Source organism: Rhipicephalus microplus, chromosome X (assembly GCF_043290135.1).
Source record: "Rhipicephalus microplus isolate Deutch F79 chromosome X, USDA_Rmic, whole genome shotgun sequence".
Taxonomy (NCBI): Eukaryota; Metazoa; Arthropoda; class Arachnida; order Ixodida; family Ixodidae; genus Rhipicephalus; species Rhipicephalus microplus.
In genome coordinates, this window is record NC_134710.1 from 403,309,249 (window position 1) to 403,332,979 (window position 23,731).

Below are 23,731 nucleotides of genomic sequence, written 5' to 3' on the forward strand. Positions count from 1 at the left end.
CTCCTGACGTAACGGGGGTGTAGGTCAGAGGTAGAGCGCTTGCTTCGCATGTGAGAAGTCCCGGGTTCGAACCCCGGCACCTTCAAAGTGCTCTCGACTTTAGCGCTATCTTTTTGTGTTGTACTACTACGGCACCATGAAATGCGACGAATGATTCTACTAAAACATTGCTGCCCTTTTCTTTTATGATAGAAATAAGTTTCTTTCTTTGTTGCAAAAAAATTGTATCACGTTGCAATGACGAGACGATTTTGTTTATTTCGAGTAATAATATATTTTGTTGTTAAAATAATCTGTTGAGCACCATCAAACGCATAAATAAGTGCTCCTGACATAACAGGGGTGCAGCTCAGAGGTAGAGCGCTTGCTTCGCATGTGAGAAGTCCCTGGTTCGAACCGTGGCGCCTCCAGAGCTCTCTGAACTTTTGCGACCCCGCCGCGGTGGTCTAGTGGCTAAGGTACTCGGCTGCTGGCCCGCAGGTCGCGGGTTCGATTCCCGGCTGCAGCGGCTGCATTTCCGATTGAGGCGGAAATGTTGTAGGCCCGTGTGCTCAGATTCGGGTGAGGTTAAAGAACCCCAGGTGGTCGAAATTTCCGGAGCCCTCCACAAAGGCGTCTCTCATAATCATATGGTGGTTTTGGGACGTGAAACCCCACAAATCAATCAATTTGAAATTTTGCGCTATCTTTTTTGTGTTGTACTACTACGGCACCATGAAATGCGACGAGATAATCTACTAAAACTTCGGTGCCCTTTTCTTTATTATAGAAATGTGTTTCTATCTTTGTTGACAAAAAAGTTTATCGCGTTGCAATGACGAGTTGATTTTGTTTATTTCGAGTAATACTTAATTTTTTCTAAATAATTTCTTGAGAACCATCAATACCATACATAAGTGCTCCTGACATAAGTGTGGTGTAGCTCAGAGGTAGAGTGCTTGCTTCGCATGTGGGAAGTCCCGGGTTCCAACCCCGGCACCTCCAAAGCTCTCTGAACTTTTGCGGCCCCTCCGCGGTGGTCTAGTTGCTAAGGTACTCGGCTGCTGACCCGCAGGTCGCGGGTTCGTTTCCCGGCTGCGGCGGCTGCATTTTCGATGGAAGCGGAAATGTTGTAGGCCCGTGTGCTCAGATTCGGGTGCACGTTAAAGAACCCCAGGTGGTCAAAATTTCTGGAGCCCTCCACTACGGCGTCTCTCATAATCATATGGTGGTTTTGGGACGTGAAACCCCACTAATCAATCAATCAATTTGAAGTTTTGCGCTATCTTTTTTTGTGTTGTACTACTACGGCACCATGAAATGCGACGAGTAAATCTACTAAAACTTTGCTGCCCTTTTCTTTTCTGCGAGAAATGTGTTTCTTTCTTTGTTGACAAAAAATTGTATTCTGTTGCAATGACGAGATGATTTTGTTTCTTCGAGTAATAAATAATTTTTTTGTTAAAATATTCTGTTGAGCACCATCAATAGCATAAATAAGTGCTCCTGACATAAGAGGGGCATCGCTCAGAGGTAGAGCGCTTGCTCCACATGTAAGAAGTTCCGGGTTCAAACCCTGGCACCTCCAGAGCTCTCTCAACTTTTGCGCTATCTTTTTTGTGTTGTACTACTACGGCACCATGAAATGCGACGAGTAAATCTACTAAAACTTTGCTGCCCTTTTCTTTTGTGAGAGAAATGTGTTTCTTTCTTTGTTGACAAAAAATTGTATCGCATTGCAATGACGAGATCATTTTGTTTCTTCAAGTAATAATTATTTTTTTGTTAAAATAATCTGTTGAGCACCATAAATAGCATAAATAACTGCTCCTGACATTAGAGGGGTATCGCTCAGAAGTAGAGCGCTTGCTTCGCATGTGAGAAGTTCCGGGTTCAAACCCTGGCACCTCTAGAGCTCTCTGAACATTTGCGCTATCTTTTTTGTGTTGTATTACTATGGCACCATGAAATGCGACGAGTTATTCTACTAAAACATTGCTGCCCTTTCCTTTTATGATAGAAATATGTTTCTTTCTTCGTTGACAAAAAATTGTATCACGTTACAATGACGAAAAGATATTGTTTGTTTCAAGTAATACCTTATTTTGTTGTTAAAATAATGTGTTGAGCACCATCAAACGCATAAATAAGTGCTCCTGACATAACGGGGGTGCAGCTCAGAGGTAGAGCACTTGCTTCGCATGTGAGAAGTCCCTGGTTTGAACCGTGGCGCCTCCAGAGCTCTCTGAACTTTTGCGGCCCCGCCGCGGTGGTCTAGTGGCTGAGGTACTCGGCTGCTGACCCGCAGGTCGCGGGTTCGACTCCCGGCTGCAGCGGCTGCATTTCCAATTGAGGCGGAAATGTTGTAGGCCTCTGTGCTCAGATTCGGGTGCATGTTAAATAAACCCGAGGTGGTCGATATTTCTGGAGCCCTCCACTACGGTGTCTCTCATAATCATATGGTAGTTTTGGGACGTGAAACCCCACAAATCAATCAATCAATTTGAACATTTGCGCTATCTTTTTTGTGTTGTACTACTACAACACCATCAAATGCGACGAGTAAATCTACTAAACTTTGCTGCCCTTTTCTTTTATGAGAGAAATGTGTTTCTTTCTTTGTTGACAAAACATTGTGTCGCGTTGCAATGACGAGATGATTTTGTTTATTTCGAGTAAGAATTATTTTTCTTAAAATAATCTGTTGAGCACCATCAGTAGCATAAATAAGTGCTCCTAATATAAGAGGGGCATCGCTCAGAGGTAGAGTCTTGCTTCGCATGTCAGAAGTCCGGGGTTCAAACCGTGGCGCCTCCGGAGCTCTCTAAACTTTTGCGCTATCTTTTTTGTGTTGTACTACTACGGCACTATGAAATGCGACGAGATAATCTACTAAAACATCGGTGCTCTTTTCTTTTATGATATAAATGTGTTTCTTTCTTTGTTGACAAAAAATTTATCGCGCTGCAATGACGAGATGATTTTGTTTATTTCGAGTAATAATTTATTTTTTTGTTAAAATAGTCTCTTGAGCACCATCAAAAGCATAAATAATTGCTCCTGACATAACGGGGGTGCAGCTCAGAGGTATAGCGCTTGCTTCGCATGTAAGAAGTTCCAGGTTCAAACCCTGGCAACTCCAGAGATCTATGAACTTTTGCGCTATCTTTTTTGTGTTGTACTACTACGGCACCATGAAATGCGACGAGAAAATCAACTAAAACTTTGCCGCCCTTTTCTTTTATGAGAGAAGTGTGTTTCTTTCTTTGTTGACAAAAAATTGTGTCGCGTTGCGAAGACGAGATGATTTTGTTTACTTCAAGTAATAACTAATTTTTTTGTTATAATAATCTGTTGAGCAGCATCAATAGCATAAATAAGTGCTCATGACGTAACGGGGTTGTAGCTCAAAGGTAGAGCGCTTGCTTCGCATGTGAGAAGTCCCTGGTTCGAACCGTGGCGCCTCCAGAGCTCTCTGAACTTTTGCGGCCCCGCCGCGGTGGTCTAGTGGCTAAGGTACTCGGCTGCTGACCCGCAGGTCGCGGGTTCGATTCCCGGCTGCGGCGGCTGCATTTCCAATTGAGGCGGAAATGTTGTAGGCCCGTGTGCTCAGGTTCGGGTGCACGTTAAAGAACCCCAGGTGGTCGAAATTTCCGGAGTCCTCCACTACGGCGTCTCTCATAATCATATGGTAGTTTTGGGACGTGAAACCCGAAAAATCAATCAATCAATTTGAACTTTTGCGCTATCTTTTTTGTGCTGTACTACTACGGCACCATGAAATGCGACGAGTAAATCTACTAAAACTTTGCTGCCCTTTTCTTTTATGCGAGAAATGTGTTTCTTTCTTTGTTGACAAAAAATTGTAATCCGTTGCAATGATGAGATGATTTTGTTTCTTCGAGTAATTAATATTTTTTGTTAAAATAATCTGTTGAGCTCCATCAATAGCATAAATAAGTGCTCCTGACATAAGAGGGGCATCGCTCAGAGGTAGAGCGCTTGCTCCACATGTAAGAAGTTCCGGGTTCAAACCCTGGCACCTCCAGAGCTCTCTGAACTTTTGCGCTATCTTTTTTGTGTTGTACTACTACGGCACCATGAAATGCGAAGAGTAAATCTACTAAAACTTTGCTGCCCTTTTCTTTTGTGAGAGAAATGTGTTTCTTTCTTTGTTAACAAAAAATTGTATCGCATTGCAATGACGAGATGATTTTGTTTCTTCAAGTAAAAATTATTTTTTTGTTAAAATAATCTGTTGAGCACCATAAATAGCATAAATAACTGCTCCTGACATTAGAGGGGTATCGCTCAAAAGTAGAGCGCTTGCTTCGCATGTGAGAAGTTCCGGGTTCAAACCCTGGCACCTCCAGAGCTCTCTGAACTTTTGCGCTTTCTTTTTTGTGTTGTATTACTATGGTACCATGAAATGCGACGAGTGATTCTACTAAAACATTGCTGCCCTTTCCTTTTATGATAGAAGTATGTTTCTTTCTTCGTTGACAAAAAATTGTATCACGTTGCAATGACGAGAAGATATTGTTTATTTCAAGTAATAACTTATTTTGTTGTTAAAATAATGTGTTGAGCACCATCAAACGCATAAATAAGTGCTCCTGACATAACGGGGGTGCAGCTCAGCGGTAGAGCGCTTGCTTCGCATGTGAGAAGTCCCTGGTTTGAACCGTGGCACCTCCAGAGCTCTCTGAACTTTTGCGGCCCCGCCGCGGTGGTCTAGTGGCTGAGGTACTCGGCTGCTGACCCGCAGGTCGCGGGTTCTATTACCGGCTGCGGCGGCTGCATTTCCGATGGAGGCGGAAATATTGTAGGCCCGTGTGCTCAGATTTGGATGCACGTTAAAGAACCCCAAGTGGTCGAAATTTCCGGAGCCCTCCACCACGGCGTCTCTCATAATCATATGGTGGTTTTGGGACGTGAAACCCCACAAATCAATCAATCAATTTGAACTTTTGCGCTATCTTTTTTGTGTTGTACTACTACGGCACCATGAAATGCGACGACATAATCTACTAAAACATCGGTGCCCTTTTCTTTTATGATAGAAATGTGTTTCTTTCTTTGTTGAAAAAAATTGTATCACGTTGCAATGACGAGACGATTTTGTTTATTTCGAGTAATAATATATTTTGTTGTTAAAATAATCTGTTGAGCACCATTAATAGCATAAATAAGTGCTCCTGACATAAGAGGGGTATCACTCAGTGGTAGTGCGCTTGTTTCGCATGTAAGATGTTCCGGGTTCAAACCCTGGCAACTCCAGAGATCTATGAACTTTTGCGCTATCTTTTTTGTGTTGTACTACTACGGCACCATGAAATGCGACGACAAAATCAACTAAAACTTTGCCGCCCTTTTCTTTTATGAGAGAAGAGTGTTTGTTTCTTTGTTGACAAAAAATTGTATCGCGTTGATATGACGAGATGATTTTGTTTACTTCAAGTATTAACTAATTTTTTTGTTAAAATAATCTGTTGAGCATCATCAATAGCATAAATAAGTGCTCATGACCTAACGGGTGTGTAGCTCAAAGGTAGAGCGCTTGCTTCGCATGTGAGAAGTCCCGCGTTCGAACTCTGGCACCTCCAAAGCGCTCTCGACTTTTGCGCTATCTTTCTTATGTGTTGTAATACTACGGCACCATGAAATGCGACTAGTGATTCTACTAAAACATTGCTGCCCTTTTCTTTTATGATAGAAATCTGTTTTTTTCTTTGTTGACAAAAAATGTATCGCGTTGCAATGACGAGATGATTTTGTTTCTTCAAGTAATAATTAATTTTTTTGTTAAAATAGTCTGTTGAGCACCATAAATAGCATAAATAAGTGCTCCTGACATTATAGGGGTATCGCTCAGAAGTAGAGCGCTTGCTTCGCATGTGAGAAGTTCCGGGTTCAAACCCTGGCACCTCCAGAGCTCTCTGAACTTTTGCGCTATCTTTTTTGTGTTGTACTACTATGGCACCATGAAATGCGACGAGGGATTCTACTAAAACATTGCTGCCCTTTTCTTTTATGATAGAATAATGTTTCTTTCTTCGTTGACAAAAAAGTTGTATCACGTTGCAATGACGAGAAGATATTGTTTATTTCAAGTAATAATTTATTTTGTTGTTAAAATAGTGTGTTGAGCACCATCAAACGCATATATAAGTGCTCGTGACAAAACGGGGTGCAGCTCAGAGGTAGAGCGCTTGCTTCGCCTGTGAGAAGTCCCTGGTTCGAACCGTGGCGCCTCCAGAGCTTTCTGAACTTTTGCGGCCCCGCCGCGGTGGTCTAGTGGCTAAGGTACTCGGCTGCTGACCCGCAGGTCGCGGGTTCGATTCCCGGCTGCGGCGGCTGCATTTCCAATTGATGCGGAAATGTTGTAGGCCCGTGTGCTCAGATTCGGGTGCACGTTAAAGAACCCCAGGTGGTCGAAATTTCCGGAGTCCTCCACTACGGCGTCTCTCATAATCATATGGTAGTTTTGGGACGTGAAACCCGAAAAATCAATCAATCAATTTGAACTTTTGCGCTATCTTTTTTGTGTTGTACTACTACGGCACCATGAAATGCGACGAGTAAATCTACTAAAACTTTGCTGCCCTTTTCTTTTATGGGAGAAATGTGTTTCTTTCTTTGTTGACAAAAAATTGTATTCTGTTGCAACGACGAGATGATTTTGTTTCTTCGAGTAATAAATAATTTTTTTGTTAAAATAATCTGTTGAGCACCATCAATAGCATAAATAAGTGCTCCTGACATAAGAGGGGCATCGCTCAGAGGTAGAGCGCTTGCTCCACATGTAAGAAGTTCCGGGTTCAAACCCTGGCACCTCCAGAGCTCTCTCAACTTTTGCGCTATCTTTTTTGTGTTGTACTACTACGGCACCATGAAATGCGACGAGTAAATCTACTAAAACTTTGCTGCCCTTTTCTTTTATGAGAGAAATGTGTTTGTTTCTTTGTTGACAAAAAATTGTATCGCGTTGCAATGACGAGATGATTTTGTTTATTTCAAGTAATAATTGTTTTGTTGTTAAAATAATCTGTTGAGCACCATCAAACGCATAAATAATTGCTCCTCACATAACGGGGGTGCAGCTCAAAGGTACAGTGCTTGCTTCGCATGTGAGAAGTCCCGGGTTCGAACCGTGGCGCCTCCAGAGCTCCCTAAACTTTCGCGCTATCTTTTTTGTGTTGTACTACTACAGCACCATGAAATGCGACGAGATAATCTACTAAAACATCGGTGCCCTTTTCTTTTATGATAGAAATGTGTTTCTTTCTTTGTTGACAAAAAATTTATTGCGTTGCAGTGACGAGATGATTTTGTTTATTTCGACTAATAATTAATTTTTTCGTTAAAATAATTTCTTGAGCACCATCAATAGCATACATAAGTTCTCCTCACATAACGGGGGTGCAGCTCAGAGGTAGAGCGCTTGCTTCGCATGTGAGAAGTCCCGCGTTCGAACGGCAGCACCTCCAAAGCGCTCTCGACTTTAGCGCTATCTTTTTTATGTGTTGTAATACTACGGCACCATGAAATGCGACGAGTGATTCTACAAAAATATTGCTGCCCTTTTCTTTTATGAGTGAAATGTGTTTGTTTCTTTGTTGACAAAAACTTGTATCGCGTTGCAATGACGAGATTATTTCTTTATTTCAAGTAATAATTATTTTTTTTGTTAAAATAATCTGTTTAGCAGCATCAATAGCATAAATAAGTGCTCCTGACATAACGGGGGTGCAGCTCAGAGGTAGAGCGCTTGCTTCGCAAAACAGTATGGCATCTTTGCAGCTAACAAAGCAATGTTCAATCATTTCTGGCACATCACATAGACGGCAGTTAACAGACGGATTGAAAATACCCTTTCTTTCTAACCGTGTGTACCGCCATTGTTTCAGAGTGGAGTTTAGAAAAGATTGTTTTTTAATTTGGTGGATAGTACATTTTGCGCACTCGCTTCAACACACCATCTCCTGGAAGATTGAAGTACAGTGAGTAGTACAATGAAGGTGGGAAGAGTGTACTCAGTAGGTCTTTATACAGCACTTTGCGCGATACTGTGTACAAGTATTCTACAGAAAAGTGAGCTTTAAGGAACTGAACTGCGAGATAAACTTCCTGCATGAATCTCCACAAGCATGGGCGTTTGGAGAAGTTCGATGAAACAATATAAATCTGGTAAGGAATCAACAAGTGGTGCTCTTTGGCCATCAAATGGCCCTTGCGCCAAAAAACAAAAAAAATAAAGTGTAACCTGCAACAAGGAACGGATTACAGGATGGGAATATTCTCGAAAAAAGAAGAATCGGGAATCTATTTGCCATAGATGAAGGTGTTTTAGTCCTAACCCACCCTAACTGGCTTGAATATATTATCACGACGCATGGGCTCAAAAGTCGAAGACCATATGAAAGTAGCGAAAATCCGATGACAGCGTTGTATATAGAATCTTGCGCAATGAATGAGATGCAATACATAGTAAAGCTTTGTCACTAAGAAAGTATTGCAAGCTTCAGCGCTCCCAAATATCGAAAGTCGATAGGGAACAAATGTCTGGGCCTTGTTAAATTTGGCCTGGAAATTCATCTGGGCAGACGCCATGGTGCGTAAGCCGGCCCACTGGAGAGGCTCTTAATCCGTTCGGCACCCAGTCTGCCAGACGCTGTCGAAGATTTGAGTAATTACCCAGACCATGTGACAAGCGAAGGCACGATCCTGACTTTCAACTACGGACCCTTTTGTCGTCTCTTCTAGCAGAAGCGGTGATTGATGCCCTCGGTGAATCATCGAGCGACTGGGAAGCTAGCGTGACCGGCGCGAGATCTGACGGGGGAGCGGCGCTCTTTTAATCCTCAATCAAGAAGCCGACCGGCCAACTGCCTATGCCCGCCAGGCATTGTCCCTGCTCACCGGAGGATGAGACATTTTGTCGCCATGACATCGTAAACAGTTCCAGAGAGGACCACAAAGACAGCATCTTCTTTGGAAGAGACCATGGCGGCCGCCGAAAATCGCCCCGCTAATTAAGCGAACAAATCGGCGGACCATTTGATGTATGCTGTCATGATCGTGGGAACTCTCGACTAGCGGCACACACACGACGAGGAAGAGCCCTGCTGGCGCCACCTTGCAGTGCAGTGTTCACAACTCAATATTGGACGTTCACGTGGACCGTGCATGCTCGTCCTCCTCACCTGTTGTGTGTGTGTGATTGGTGTTTCTCTCGGAGAGGAGGAGCCCGACAGGGCTTAAAACGACGCCGCAGAGTGCTGGACGTCGCTCTGAACTATGTAACGTTCAACCACCACGCTCGTGGTTTGTGAAACCCCTAACCTTTATTTTCTGTAAATATGTGCAAATAGTGCCATAAACCTGTTTGTTTTCGTATCCTCCAGCGATCCTCCTTTCGACCCTTAAAAACTGGTGGCAGCGGTGGGATGCCATCAGCAACTTCTTCTTGCGACCATAACAGCCTGTCGTTCAAGCTTAGGGACGCGTTCCTTCCAGTAATGCGCACTGAATCTATATGCATGCAATGGTACACCGAGGTATGTTGGAGGAGTTCTTGTCCAATTAATTCCTGCAAAGTGGTTCGGTGTGCTTCCCCACAAGCCAAACCACAGTCCTAAACTTTTAGAGGCATTTAAACAAGCTCCTGATACTACGCCAAACTTTTCAATAGTATATACCACATTTTCGACACTTGGTTTATCTGTGCAAAAGAATGCGACATCGTCTGCATAAGCCAATACTTTAACCTCACTGCCTAATATACTAAAGCCACGAATACAACTTGACTGTGTTATGCTTAAGCACAGTGGTCCTAGATAAAGTGCAAATAAGAGAGGTGACATCGGGAATCCCTGTTTTACAGAAGAGCGAATAGAAACTGGCTTGGAGAGTTGACCATGAACTATCAGACGAGTTGAGCATTCGTTATAGCAGAGTTTAACTCCTTTAAAAACAACTTTGCCAACATTAGCTTGTTCGAAAAGAGAAAACAGGAAGGGATGACGAAAACGATCAAAAGCTTTTTCAAGGTCTACCTGTAGCATTGAAAGATGTTTTTGAGAACCATGACAGTATTGAAGCACTGTTCGCGCGACATGTATATTGGTTTGTATGGATCGACCTCTGATCTCATATGTCTGATGAGACTCAATGAGGATCGACATGGCAAATTGCAAACTATTTGCTAATACTTTTGCGAAACTTTTGTAGTCCACGTTTGACAGCGATATTGGTCTGTAGCCCTCGACGAAGCGAAGTTTTTCCTTGTCGTTTGTTTTCGGTATTAACACAATGTGACTTTTGCAAAAAGTATGTGGGAGTGTATCCATGTCATAACTCATCTGAAAAATATAAAATTCGCCTGAGATGTCATTAGGGCCCGGTGTTTTCAATAAAGGCACGTTGTCAATTGCTTGCTCAATTTCCTGTATAGTAATGGGCCCAATAATTACTGCACAATCATTGTCCTTCAAAGGGTTCACAAGAGAAGCAAAACTATCCTTGAGGTGAGCATCAAGATCATCAGAGGAAGAGCTAAATAAACTGTTATAGTAGGTTTCGAGCGCCAAAGTAATGTCTCCGTTATCTTTTATGAGCACATCGTTAAAGTACAAGTCTTGAATAACTTTAGAAATCACATGGCGTTGCTCATCAAGTAAAGCTTGGCGCGTCGGTTGCTCAGAATATAAAATGCGCTGGTTCCGAGATCTAATACGTGCCCCATGGTAGCGAGCTGCATCATATCTCTGTAGTTGGCACTTAATATTCTCAATGTCTTTGATGTACTTTCCCGGCATTTCGCATTCCATCTCATAAATATTTCAAAGACTTTTTACAAGTATCTTTACATCATTCTTTCTATAGAAAGACTTAACAGCCCCAATTTCTAAAGCTATAGAACGAACTTCTTGTTTAAAAAGCTCCCAAGCAGCGAAGATATGAAAACCAATCAAAAAAAGATTGCCTCAATACTTCTGGACGCAATTCATGAGCTCCTGATCACAGAGGAGCTTCGCATTCATTTTCCAAAGGGCCCACTCGGGACGAAATTGTTTGGGACGATTTTCACCAATTTGCGCTATGACAATACAATGGTCTGAGAATGATACAGCTTCGGTGCTGCAGGACATTTGACGAGATAGGAGTGATGAGGACACGTAAATCCGGTAAAGGCGAGCATGAGAACAGCCTTGTACTCTTGTATATGCTGTTGCCCGATTCGAGACCCCGATGTCAATTAGTCCTGCATTATCTACAATACCGGATAAAAGCTCACCACTCCTGTCTCTCTTTCCAGACGAATTATAACGATCAATGGCTTAACATACGCAGTTGAAATCTCCCATAAGTACCGTGCATCTGTCGACGTCAATTCAATTACGCACTTTTTCAAATAACTCTAGTCGTTTCAGAACCTCATTAAACGCATATAGATTGATAATTCTTCATGGCACTCCTTGCAACAAAACATCACAGCATATATACCTGCCCTCTTCATCAACACTAGTGCAGAATGCTGAACAGGCTAGGCTTTTTCTCATAAACAACCAACAGCCCGCAGATAAACCTTTAGCATGTGAGACACACACATTAAACTGAGACAGAAAAGGCAGCAGGGCCTTCTTGGCCTCTTCCTCGCTCTTGATCTTTGTCTCTTGGATGGCGACAAAGTCGAGACGCTTCCGATTGAAAAGTCTACGGAGCTGTGCTTGTTTCTGCGAAGACCTAAGGGCGCGTACATTCAAGGTGGCAAATATGAGTCGCTCAGACTGCGCCATGGTGACTACCTTCTACTTCGCTTATCGTCCCACTTGATCAGTCCCAAGAGTTGGCGCTGAGGCTTCCCGTGAGCCCCCAGCAGGCCTCCTAGATCGGGATCGGCGACACTTCCCCTTTGGCATGGACTTTCGGCGACGGCGTGACTCCCTAGTCACTGACGCTGGGTCACTCCCTTTGCTTGAATCCGAGCTGGACGATGCGCGACGTTTCAGTATTGCTGCATTCATAGAGATCTGCATATCATCTTCCGACACTGCACCATGATGAAATGGCTGCTGCGGAGCTGTAGCGCAAGCAGGTGAAGAACTTTCTGTGGCATCCAGCCCAGAGTCTCCGCCTTGTACTGGTGGTTCTTCGGCATCTTTATGTGTCAGTGCAACAGCACTCTTCATAGGAACTCCTACTTGTGCTGGGGGTTGTGCGGAGTCATTTTGGGTATGCTGCTTGCATGATTCACTTGGCTCTTTGCACGAAGAAATTTCAACTGTGTCAACAGCGAGTGACTTTCTCTCCTTTTCTGGATTCCTTGTGGCAGAGCCTGCAGCATATTAAATTGACAGAGTGTCTCCCGTTGCGTCCAAAACCTCGGTGGCATCCATAATATGCTCTTGTAGGTTATCATCTGGCTGTTGTGTGTGCTGTCACAGCTTGTTGGCGTATGTCATAACACAACCCTCGGCCGAATGACCGAAGCGTCGACAGTTGTCACAGCGAGGGGTCCTGCAGTTTCAACGGATGTGTCCAATCTTACTACACCGAAGGCAAAGTGGTGGGTGGCCAGGTATCAAGACGCGGCTTTGCACTCGCAGACAACAAGAATATGAGAAATATCCGCAATGCGAACTCCATCAGCAAGGGACCAAACAACATCCCTATTTAGCGTCCGCATTTGTTCCATGTCCGCTACTTTCCAGCTTTCTTGTGAAATTGTCTTGTCCTTCCCAAAAGCTTGCAGTGCCTCGCAAACATAGGCGTCCTCCAAGCGCTAAGGAAGCCACACAAGCTTCAACTTCACTTCCGTGGGCTCCGGGTCTATAACGAGGCATCGACGACTTTTGACAAAAACTTCGCCTCTTGTGGCCAACTTTGTTTTCGTCAGCGTTGACTTGCATGTGACCATCCAAACATGAGACACTTGAAATTGATCTATGCAGCTTATTTCTTTCAAGTCAATTATGTCCCGAAGAGCATCTTTAAAATCTTGAACCCCGTAAGGGCGACCAGCTAAGTCCGCATGTAGAAAAACAGAGTCCACAACAAGCTTACCGGTGGGAAGGCGAGAAAGCACAAGACGGTAGTCATTGCCGCTGGCTGAAGCCTGAGCAGCACCTCGGCCCATGGCCGATATATCCTTCGAAGCGGAGAACATGAAAAACGCGACCGTTCCGAACGTCATCTTCGTCTTTCTCCTACACCCCCATTACTTCTTCAGCACTCGTTAACGCGTTTTAGTGCTCAACAGATTGTTCTAACAATAAAAAACTCATTAGTTGAAATTAAACAAAAACATCTCGTCATTGCTTCCTGATAGTTTTTTAATCAATGAGAGAAGCCGCATATTTCTATGGTCAAAAAAATGACAGCGATTTTCGATTAGATAGACTTTATGATATGCGCACTGGTAACTCGTGGTGCCGTATAGTATTACAACACGCAATAAAAAGAAGATGCCGCAAAAGTCGAAAGTGCTTTTTGGTGAAGCCGGTGTTTGAACCCGGGACTTCTCACATGCGAAAAAAGTGCTCTACCACTGAGCTACACCCCCGTTTTTTTTATTACCTGTCTTCGGTACATAACATACAACACAAACAACACTGATGGTAAAACCACACCATGAACCACGTGCATCGATGACATTGCTGTCAACCAGCGTGATGCTGGTATCGTCGGATTAAAATTCTGCTAACGTGACCAGTGGCTCTACTCTTGAGAGCCAGTCGGGTGGTTCCGGTACCGTTTTGTGAATCTCAACAAACCAATGGACGCTTTCTCTGAAGTAGGCTCGAATAGGCCGTGCATCTTCATCAAAATTATAGCCTGCCATTCTTGAACGCCACAACAAGTGGAAGTCCACGAGTATAATTGCGTCAAATGGAAGCCCATCTTCATCCTGTACACTTATGAACCAAATCCCGCAGGGGTTCAGCAGGAATTCTTTCATAGGAGCTCTTTGCAATACATGCCAAAAATGATCTCCTTCCCTGCAATGTAAAAACACATAGTCTGTCGTTTCTGGGAGCTTACAAATTAGGCAATGCGTGCCCCAGGGCAAATAGCATCCTTTTCCTTCCAACAGTTTTTTCACAGGCAATGTACCAGTATGCAACTTAAAGAAACACATTTTGCTCCAGGCTGTACATACATTTCCTTCACTCTCTTCAAAACGTTTTTGCCTGGGCCTTTGACGTACAATGACCTGTAAACAGCACAGGAAATACAAAGTCGCATAGAGCGAAATACAGTTTTTTTCGTTTAACAATCGCAAGGTATTCTCTTAAAAACCGTACACTTAAAAATCTCATACTAGACACCATTTCTTTGTAATAGCCCCCTATCCCTCCTACACTCTCTACTGTGGTCACAAGATATTCCGGCAGATGTCTGCCTAGTCGCAATTGACAGTGTGCGCAGAAAGGGATCGGTGACGTCTCGAAAAAACAAAAACCGATTAACAAGCTGCCGAAGAAATAGGTGACCTAACCCAAGTCCTCCGTCTTTCAATCTTCGGAACAAGTTAGTACGGCTCCAGCGTTCCCAACCTGAGGCCCACAAAAAGACGGCAAATATTCTGTGGAACTTTTGCACATTCGTCCTTGAACAGTGTAGTACCTGCATGACGTACCACAGCTTGCTTATTAATATAGGTTGCAAATGGTGGCTCTGGCAAAAATCGACAACGCGCCACCTTTCCACTTCTTCCCTTTTTCTGTGTGCCCTTAATTTGGCCTTTCCAACGCTGGTCGCTGCCGCGATATGCGCCAAGCGGGACGCCTAAGTACTTGCCTGGGATCGTTGCCCAGGGCACGTTAGCGAAGTGGTCTGGCTTTGTTGGCCACGATCCATTCCAGATCCCCAAACATTTTGACAAGTTAACACCGCTCCCAGTAGCTTGGCTGAAAGCACGCAGTATACAACAGCTCGTTTAATACTGTCTTGATCCTTTGAGAAAATAGCGACATCAACTGCATTCGCCAGCAGCTTGACTTCAGCTGCCTGCAACTCAAACCCGTGAATTTCTTTGGCGTTGATTATTTTCAACCACAGCGTTTCTACATATATACAAAATAACAAGGGCTGAGGGGGCAACCCTGACGAACCGAACGCGGCACGTTAATGGGGGCCCCCAGATTCTTATTCACAATCAACCTCGTCGTGCAGTCCCTGTACGCCAGGGTCACTCCCTCGCAAATAACAGAACCGACGTTCTGCGTCTTTCGTCAGTGACAGTCGGTGCGTACAAGCATATTAAGCGCCATTCCAAACCCGAAAACAAAAAATCACAAACAATGAGCCGACCAGACGGACATGACGTTAAGGCTTCTATTTTAGCACCCAGACTTTGTCTGACGAACAACACGCAGCTGGAAGAAGTCCCTATGGCATGGCTAACTTATAGCAGAATACCGCGGCAAGAATTGCGCTTTCATCGTCGCTCTTGGACTGCCAGTATGTCAAGGTCGAGATCACGTACTAGTCGATAAAGCTGACATTGTTTTCTCTGTGAGGCCAGGGAACGCACGTTTAAAGTGGCCACACGGATTGAATTTTCTATTTGCACCATTGTAAGGCAACGAAAAACCCAGGGGCATGGCGCTTATCTTACAACTACAATTCCCTCCTGAACGCCTTGTCCCAGTAGAGTCCTTAAGGTGGCGAAGGCAGCGTTTCCACCGTCTTGCGCTCCGTCGAAATGTTTGGCCGTGGCCGAATGAGAGGCCGCCGTGCGGGAGTCGCTTTGGCGGGTGGTTCGTCCGGCGAGGCAGCAGTGGTGCCCTTGTCTTTTTTCCCTTCGTCACGGTGACGCTTCCCCGCCACAGTGCCACTGTCGCTTTCAATCCCAGTCATCGGTTCCGCCTCGGAGGGGGTCTCGTCTGTTAAGCCAAGAAACGTGTCGCCGGTGCAGCTTGCATCCACTTCTTCACTGCTTTCTCCTACGCCTTCGTATGGAAGCCCGGCGTCGGGCTTACCTGGTGCTTCACCCACGCCCTCTTCTTGACAGCATGAGGACCCATCTTCCACAGCAGAGTTTGGGTTAACTCCTGCTGTTTCTTCCGAGTCTGCTTCGTCCATGATGAGGTGCTCCAGTGCGTCACTTTCCTGCGCTGGTCTGGTCACACTGGCATATGTCTTCGCGCAGTCGTCGTCTTCGTGGCCGAAGCAGCGACCACGACTGCAGCGGGGTACTCGGCAGTCGCGACGTATGTGACCGGTACTCTTGCACCGTAGGCACAATGGTGCTCGGCCCGGAACGACAACGAGAGTCAACTCTCCAGAATTCTTGAGCTGGTGCGGAATGCCATCCACCTTGACGTCGGAGTGCAGCTTCAGTCCTACAGACCGCGTCGTTGAGCCCTTTTCAGTGATGCCCGGTGCTCGCCACTTCTCTCGCTTCACTTCAAATACTTTCCCATAGGGAGTCAAGGCAACACGCACGTCTTCATTGGTCACGCCGTGCAGCAACCAGTGAAGTTTCAAGCAACCTCACGGTTATTTGGGTCAATGAGAACACATGGGCGATCCTTTACCTTTACATCGACGGCGGAGAGCAACTTTCCAGCAGCCTCAGCACTCGTCAGTGCCACAGCCCATACGTGGTTCATATGATACGCCCCCAACGCCAAAACGTCGTCGAGCGCACCAAACTTGGCCAAAGTGTCCCGGTAATCTTCGACGCGGTAAGGCAGGGCTCTCGGATCACCATGCATGAAAACGGTATTTGCAGTGATACGTCGGGAAGACAGATTGGGCAGAATCACCTGAAAATCGTGGATGCTAGGAGCATAAACCCTGTTATCGCGGCCCGTTCAAGCCACTGAAACCGCTCCGTCGGAGCCGAACATTCCGCGACCGTATCCCTCGAAAGCCGGAAGTGGAACGACTGAGCTACACCCCCGTTACTTCTTCAGCGCTCATTAACGCGTTTTCATTGCTCATAAGCTTGTTCTAACAATAAAATAACTCATTAGTTGAAATTAAACAAAAACATCTCGTCATTGCTGCCTGATACAGTTTTTTGATCATTGGGGGAAGCCGCATATTTCTATGGTCAAAGAAAATGGCAGCGATGTTTGATTAGATGGACTTTATGATATGCGCACCGGTAACTAGTGGTGCCGTAGAGTATTAAAACACGCAATAAAAAAAGACACCGCAAAATTCGAAAGTGCTTTTTGGAGGTCCCAGGGGTTTGAACCACGGACTTCTCATATGCGAAGCGAGCGCTCTACCACTGAGCTACACCCCCGTTACTTTTTCAGCGCTAATTAACGCTTTTTTATTGCTCATCAGCTTGTTCTAACACTAAAATAACTGATTCGTTGAAATTAAACAAAAACATGTCGTCATTGCTGCCTGTTAGTTTTTTTATACATTAAGGGAAGCCGCATATTTCTATTGTCAAAGAAAATGGCAGCGATGTTCGATTATATGGACTTTATGATATGCGCACCGGTAAGTCGTATTGCCGTATAGTATTACAACACGCATTAAAAAAAGGTACCGCCAAAGTCGAAAGTTCTGTTACGAAGCGCGCTTCCGACGACGTTACGATGGGTGCCACGAATCTCGCTACTGCCACCCCTGTTACGAAAGACCGTGACGCCAACACGGTTCCGAAGGTGCCACTGCTTCGAACTCCGCCGGGAAGGTCTCCAGCCGTTTGGCAGCGTAGGTTTCTCAGCTCGCGATTGCATCTGCGCAGTGCTGATAGACGAGTGGACGAGACAACGGTGAGTTAACAAGGTTTATGTACAGCATATATACAGAGACGTTACAAATTCGGCACTGCGGCCGACAGTTTAGAGTCTGTCTCGAAGAGCCGAGCTCTCTTCTCTGACACATAGGTCTACTGCTCGCGACGCGCCGCAGGGCTTTTTTATATGCACCGGGAGGATTCTTTGAGTAACCAAATGTCCATCCAGAAGCGCCGCTGGCCGTGGGGTCAGAATCCTCCAATTGGGGTCGCCGCTGGGCCATGTCATTCTCATCGAATCCGGAGCCGCTGCGCGTGGTTGGAGCCAAGGACGAGTGACGTCGCCACGCATTGCGTAAGACTCGCCAGACAAGAAGGCGCCTGTTGCTGCAACGCGCTCACTGTGCGTGCGCACCAGAAAGGCACTGCCGCGTAATGACGCCGTGTAGTTGTTCTCGTAAGGCGGGATAGCATGCTGGCCTTGACACAGATTGTCTTTTTCAGACATGAGCGTTCGGTGTGGACTCGCAGGCATAAGAGCATCCCCGCCGCCAGACAATGTGCCGGAAAGACTAGCTGCTTCCTCGTGGCTCGGATGTCAGGCGCGCTCGTTCACCAGGTCGTTCCAGGTTCGCCTCCAGGGCCATGGGGAGAATGCAGCTCCAGGCTCTGTTCCGGGAACACATTTTATTCTTGAGGATGGATCTCAGCTCCACTGGCTTGTCGCCACAACTTGTCGGCCAGCTTCGCTCGTCTTTTCTGACAATCTTTGGTCTCAGCACTTGTCAATGGTTCTGGAACTTGTCAAGAACGGTTCGACAACAGACAACACACGACACAAGCAAGTGCCCTCGGTCACCTGACAGAACACCAGACAAAGTATATTACAACATATACCTAGCTACGTGTCTATCAGAATTTTGTTCCCTCTACATCAAGAGGCACATATGGGACACAAGACTCTTAAAATGAGAACTCAAGTTTTTACACGTACAACAACGTAACGAAAAAGAATAGAACATAAAGATGGCTCCTTAAGCTCATTCTGGACGAGAGCACTCAGCTAAGGCCATGATGAGGACAAAATTTTGTCCCGAATCACTAGCCAGAACCCGAAGGGCGGAGAAGGTACCAACTAAACGCACGGCTCAATGCGTCTGCATTAGCGTTTAGCTTTCCTTTTTTGTAGCGAACGTCAAAGTTGTGCTGTTGGAGTATCATGCTCAACCTCAGTAACCGGCCACTTTTAAGCGACAAGTTATTTAACCAGGTTAGAGGACAGTGGTCCGTTTTGTCAGCGATGTCCGAATGAATGTAGTCAAGGCGAGGTTCAAATTTTAAGAAAAACTGTATTGTGCTAAGTTACCGGTGAATCGGCAGTGGTTGCATGTATAAGGAAACTGGACTCGGTGCAGGAGCTCGATCGGATACGTCCGACGCCACTCGCGTCTCGGCTCGCTCTGCGGTGCGTCGCTCTGCGGTCCCGGCTCGAATCTCGGCTCGTTCTCCTCTCTCTGGCGATGCGTTGCTATGTGGTCCCGGCTCGAAGGCTCACTTTTGTTTTTTGAATGTTCGTTGAACCAATGGGCAACCGCGTCGAGTGGACGCGCTCAGGGCTCGGAGTCCACGTTAACGAAGTGCAGCGTTTCCCGAGCAAGCACGGAGACGCTACCGGAGAAGGAGGCGCTGCCAGAGAATGAGACGCTGCCGGATAATTCAGCTGTGCGAACTAGAATGCCGCTGACAGTTTCAACCAGAAACCTCGAACCGGAGACATAACAAGCTAGCTTTTGAACGGCCCACATGAGGCAAGCGCATTCTTTTTCAAAAGTACTGTATGCCTCTTTCCTGCCGCTGAGTTTTCTACTTAAATACAAAACTGGCCTTTCGTTACCAGCCCTGTCCTCCTGGCACAATATAGCTCCCATGCCGCGATCACTCGCGTCGCAATGAATCACATATCTTTTAGAGAAATTGGGTGCCACAAAAACGGGCTTTTCGCTTAGGGTCTCTTTTAGCTGGCAAAACGCATTCTCTTTTTCTGAGTCCCATAACACTTTAACCGGCTCGGATTTTCGAAGTGCGTCACTTAGAGGGCTGGCAATGCTAAAGTAGTTTTGCACGTAATGCTGATAGTATCCAGCCAGGCCCAAGGATACCCTTATCTCAGATTTTGTATTGGTCGTGGATAGTTCACGATGGCGGCTGCCTTAATTTCTGAAGGACTACGCTGGCTACGCCCCACAACGTGTCCCAGGTAAGGCACCTCGCCGCACCCTAGGTGGCATTTAGTAGGTTTCACGGTAAGGCCAGCCTCTTTCAACCTGTTCAGCATGACGCTTAAATGCTCGACATGTTCTTCCCAGTTGTTTGAAAAGATGGCGACATCGTCAAGATATGGCAGAGTGAACTCAGAGAGGCCTTTAAGAACGTGGTCCATTAAGTCTGAAAAATAAATGGGTGCATTTTCAATCCAAGGTTCAGCCTAAGTGGACGATACGTTCGAAATGGAGAAACGAATGCGGCTTAGCAGCTAGCACGCTCCGTAAGGAGGACTTGCCAATACCCTCGCACGAGGTCTAACATGGAAATATAGCTGGACTGTGACACAGTTTCTACCCTCTGCTCTAGGTTTGGTATCGGGTAAGTTTTGTCTCGAGTTACGGCGTTAAGACGCCGATAATCGATGCATGGCCTGGGATCATTTGCCGGCACTTGAACCAATATTTGCCATTTTGTCGCCATTTTGTGTGCTCGCTGGTTGCCGGCTAATAAACGCCTTTACAAATTGGTGGAGAGTGCTACGATTTCCTTCGATGCCCTTGGGGCTACGATCACGTACCCTGCCATCTACCATGTCCCACGACGCCTCTCAGCAAACGCCTCCTACAATGCCACCCCCTTCTCCCGGTGTCCCCGGGATCCGCGATCCATCCATTTTCACTGGCGCCGATGGCAGTGACGTGGAGGACTTGCTCGCCATTTACGAGCGGGTGAGCGTCCCCAACAAATGGGACGAGGACGGCAAGCTGACTAACTTAGTGTTTTACCTTGCGGGTGTTGCCAGCTTGTGGTACAATAACCACGTGTCCGATTTTGCCCCCTGGTCCGATTTCAAGACCGCAATCATCAACGTCTTCGGCCACCCTGCTGTTCGCAAGCTGCAAGCCGAGCAGCGCTTGCGTGAACGTGCTCAGGAGGCTCGTGAGTCATTCACCAGCAATATTGAAGATGTCCTGGACCTATGCAACAAATGCAATCACACCATGTCCGAGTCTGACAAGATCCGAAACATCATGAAAGGCATTGACATTGATGCCTTCACGATGATGCTCGCCAAAAACCTCGGCACAGTGGCTGAGGTCATCACATTGTGCCAGAGCTACGAGGAGCTCCGCCGGCAGCGTTTGATGACCCGACGCTCCCCACCACGAGCTGCAATGCTTGCCGGTTTGGAGGCCAGTTGTGACCAAGTGACGTTGATGGCAGACCTGAAGTCCTTCATTCGTGAGGAAATCGTGCGTCAGTTCTCGCTCCTGCCCTTGGCCCACCAACCGACTGTTCAACAATCGGCTACTACCCTTCTCCCTCCCATCCGCCGAGCGATTGAACAGGAAATAGCGGAGGTAATGCCTGCATACCACCCCCCACAGCCTCCGGCTCCTGCGTCCCTGAGTTACGCGCAAGTGGTCGCCAGGCCACCCGAAGTCGTTCCAGCACCCGCCCCTCTGACCTACGCTGAAGCTGCTGCTTGACCTCCGTCCTTTGCAGAGAGTATGCCCGTTACGTATGTTGACGTAACCCCTCAGCCTCAGCTTCAGTCCACCATGCAGCCATCGTTCCGTCCATCGGCCCTTACGACATGGGTGAGACCTACCCCGGTGAACAGATGGCGCACATCCGACAACCAGCCCATCTGCTTTGCCTGTGGTTACGCCAGTCACGTAGCCCGTTATTGCCATCGCGCACAGCCGGCTCAGATTTCTTCGCCTATTGCTGGCCAACTCAGCCGTCCTTATCACGAAGAACCGCCGTCTTTGCCACCTCGGTCTCGCCCAGGTCCATCTCGAACATCGCCGTCTCCACGATGTCGTTCCCTGTCCCCCATGCGGCCAAGTTCGGCTGCTCATGAGCGGGAAAACTAGTCGTCGCAGTCCCCGAGGCAAGGACTGCGACGCTATCGCAATGTGAATGCCCTCAGAGCAGCCCCACAAATGTCATTGACGTGCTTGTGGACGGTGTTTGTGCATCGGCTGTTATTGACACTGGAGCTGCTGTATCAGTTATGGACGAAACGCTCTGCCGCTTACTTCGAAAAGTGACGACGCCACTTTCAGGGTTGTCCCTCCGTACCACAAGTTTGCATCGTATTTATCCTACAGCAGGGTGCACAGCTCGCGTTGTCATTCAAGACGTTCTGTATGTTGCCCAGTTCATCATCATTCCGGCATGCTCTCATGACGTCCTCCTAGGATGGGACTTTCTCTCCCGCCATGACGCCGTCATCCATTGTGCCGCCGCCTAAATTGAACTCTCACCCTTCTCGCATTTGACGCCAGAAGACAGTTCCTCGACACTCAGCAAGATTCTAACGAAAGACAATACAACAGTGCCTCCGAACTCGACGACGGCTGTGTCTGTCTACTGCCCTGGTCTCTCCGATACAATTGCACTCGTTTCGCCATCCGACCGCGCTTGTAGCAGAAAAGGGTTGCTAGTACCTTTCGCGACCGTGCAGGTCAACCAGGGCAACGCTGCTATTTTTGTAACCAACCCGTCCCCGCAAACTGTTACCTTGATTCGAGGGGAATGTCTCGGCAGAGTGGAACTAGTTGACGACGCACAAGTCCTGGGCATACCTGATGACACACACTGTCCCAGGTCGCGTACCATCAATGCTGTTTCCACTTTTGATCCGTCATCTGCTGATGTATTTGGCCCCTCCATCGCTGACAACCTTACGGCAGTACAGCGTTCCGAGCTTCTGGACCTGTTGCAAGAATATCGTTCTTCTTTCGATGTCGGGCGAAGTTCTCTCGGTCTCACGTCCGTTGTTACGCATCGCATCGACACTGGTGCCCATCCACCTTTACGGCAACGTCCATATCGCGTGTCGCCTGCGGAACGTCGGGTAATTAATGATCAGGTTGACGATATACTCCAACGCGACGTTATTCAGCCCTCGGACAGTCCATGGGCGTCTCCTGTTGTTCTTGTTGCGAAGAAAGACGGTTCTGTGCGGTTCTGTGTGGACTACAGACGGCTCAATAATATCACTCGCAAGGATGTTTATCCACTGCCACGCATCGATGACGCGATTGACAGCCTTCATGGAGCCGATTTTTTTCTTCTCTCGATCTGCGCTCGGGGTACTGGCAAGTACCCATGGCTGACGACGCTCGACCAAAGACCACCTTCGTTACGTCAGACGGCTTGTACGAGTTCAACGTCATGCCGTTCGGTCTATGTAATGCACCTGCGACCTTTGAGCGCATGATGGACACCATCATGCGTTCATCATTTCTGCGCAACTTTAACTGGTACACGTGCTTGTGTTACCTCGACGATGTCATTGTCTTCGCTCTGGATTTCTCCACGCATCTCCAACGTCTGAAAGTTTTCGCGCGTGTGAGCAATGCCGGCTTACAACTAAATCTGAAAAAGTGCCGCTTTGCAACACGGCAACTCACCATCCTGAGGTACGTCGTGTCCAAAGACGGCATTCTTCCTGATTTTGCCAAGCTTCGGGCCGTGGCCGAATTCCCCAAACCTGCATCTGTCAAAGAACTGCGTAGTTTCGTGGGCCTGTGCTCATACTTCCGACGCTTCATACAAAACTTTGCCATGATACTATCACCGCTGACGAAGCTCCTTGGAAGTAACGGGCCCCTCAATTCGTGGTCATCCGAGTGCGACGACGCGTTCGCGAAGCTCCGCCATTTGTTGACGTCGCCTCCCATTCTATGCCACTATGACCCCACAGCCCCAACGGAGGTGTACACGGACGCCAGCGCTGCAGGCCTTGGTGCTGTTCTGGCA